Source organism: Periophthalmus magnuspinnatus, chromosome 9, assembly GCF_009829125.3.
Source record: "Periophthalmus magnuspinnatus isolate fPerMag1 chromosome 9, fPerMag1.2.pri, whole genome shotgun sequence".
NCBI lineage: Eukaryota > Metazoa > Chordata > Actinopteri > Gobiiformes > Gobiidae > Periophthalmus > Periophthalmus magnuspinnatus.
Window position 1 is genome coordinate 31,671,048 of NC_047134.1, and position 2,293 is coordinate 31,673,340.

Here is a 2,293-nt window from a genome sequence, read left to right on the forward strand (position 1 = left end):
TCCACCTCGTTCATTGATTTGATAAACAAGTCCATGGACATTCAGCTGAAACGGTCTGGCTTTTTGCTGCGGGCACAGTTAAAATCAAATTAGCCTCTTTGTTTATCCTGCTTCCCCGTAGAGCTCTTCACGGGACAATGACATGCAAATGGACTGCTGTTTGAAAAGAGACTTCACACCTGGAGATCAGATCCATCAGGCCCAGCTCGGGGGGAGGGGGGGGCTCTTTGAAGGGGGGTATTTAGGTCCTCACCCCCCTCCTCCCTCAACTTTAACCCCTCCATCTCCTCTCACACGCCCCATGTTTGCCTGCGCAGTGAGGACGTCCCGAGATGGTCTATAAATGTTAGTTCAATTAAGCTCCGAATGTGTATTGTCGCCGGAGATGTGGGAAAGTTGTTTAATGTGTAGTTAAGAGGTAATTAATGAGTAATTACAGAGCCAATACACAAGTGGCTTTTAGTACTGAGGGGTCATGTTTTCTGAGGTGTGGTCACATTGGAGCACACGTTTTTTTTTTGGTTTTTTTTTTCCATTATTAAAAATACACATGTAAATAAAAATTAAAAAAAATATCTGGAATTGTACATTTTGAAATCTTTGGTTTGATTTACTGTGCCTTTGTGTGTATTATTCCCTACACTTATTTGCAATTGGACGCCTAAACTTGGACGAAAAGTATGTTTATTTTGAAATATCTTCATCTCTATGCGCAATCTCTTTGGAGTTTAGACAACGTCAAATCCCACACGGAAAGAATACCCAGAGCTGTATTTTGTTTCACGTTATGTTTGTGTAATGCTGCATGTATTTGCCGTCTCCCTCTCCAAATCTCCTCACGTTATGTCATCCAAAGATTATCAAATAAGTGCTCCTCCGTGTTTTTAAAGTCTATGCAACGCCAGAGAATTCTTGTGATCATTCCAGTGCTCAAAAGGCATTCACAAAGAGATTAACCTCAACTTTGAAGTGAGCAGATATTATTTTCAGCCTCATTTACGCTGCTGCTTTTGCTGAATTACTCTTATTAGATTTTTGAAACAGCAAAATGCAAAATTCCAAAGCTTAAATGTACTGTAAATAGTTCAAATTGTTTCATCTCATTCACGAAATCACACTGAAAGATACTGAAGATCATGAAAAAGCACATATTTATAAGTACATGGGATAAAATACATGTGTTTTGAAAATGTTGAAACCCCAAAGTTATGAGTTATTATTATTATTATTATTAAACCAAGGCGATTTCATAATAGTTACATCGCTTGATAAAAAATGAAAAAAAGATGTCTATGTCATGACATAACCACAGGTGGGTAGTATTGAGTTACACACTTGTCGCTCTGTTGCGTTACCAGAGTCAGTCCATTTGTGTACTTGTGTATCACGTCACATATTTGCGTAATATGACTTTGAAGTATCAGTACTATTGAGCAAAGGTTTTTAGTTGCTCTTCTTCTACTCTTCATTTGTTTAAGTAGTAGCTTTATGTTGACCAAAAACATTTACTGTCTTGGCACATGCTGATATGTTTTTTCTTGATTTCTTATATTTCTCATTTCTTAATCTAAATCAGAAATGCCAAGTTATTCCCAGAGGACGGCGATGTCGTGATACTAACATTTCAAATTCGATTTTTTGATGCTAAGGAATAGACTCGATACTGGTACCAAGATAATAACAAAAAACACTCTTTCTTTAGACAATAGAATGTGATTTTCAACATTAAATAATAGTACTTTCTTTTATATTCCAATGTTGAGTTGTATCTGTGTATTCCCTCAGTCGTCCAGGTGGGTTCCATAGGGGTCCATGGGTGTTTTCTAGTCTATGTGCTTTATACTTGTCCTGATGCAGCTCAAAATCATTCTAAAACTATTCAGAAAAGGTTTATTTCCTGTGAATGTGACTCTTTTAGTATTGATACCTCCTCAAATGAGTATCTAGTCTCTATACTAGTTTAAGTTTTCTATACTTTTGACAACCCACACCCAGAATGGCACACTTTTTACTTCTGGAGTTACAAGTATTCCATAAAATCTAGTTCTGTAGCCCAACAAATGTTTCAATTGTGCAAAAAAAAAAAAAAAAAAAAAAAAAAAAAAAAAAAAAAGTCACCACAATGTTTTAATCAAGATTAGACACACTTCTTGCCCTGGTTAGTCGTGTCCAAAAAAAAAAAAAAAAAAAAAAAGCCATAAGTGATCCATTGCGCAGCGCTCACTCTGCTCGTCCGCACACAGCCTCTCTCCTTTAGGTGCAGGCTCATTTGAGTTGGTGAATGTTTTGTTTT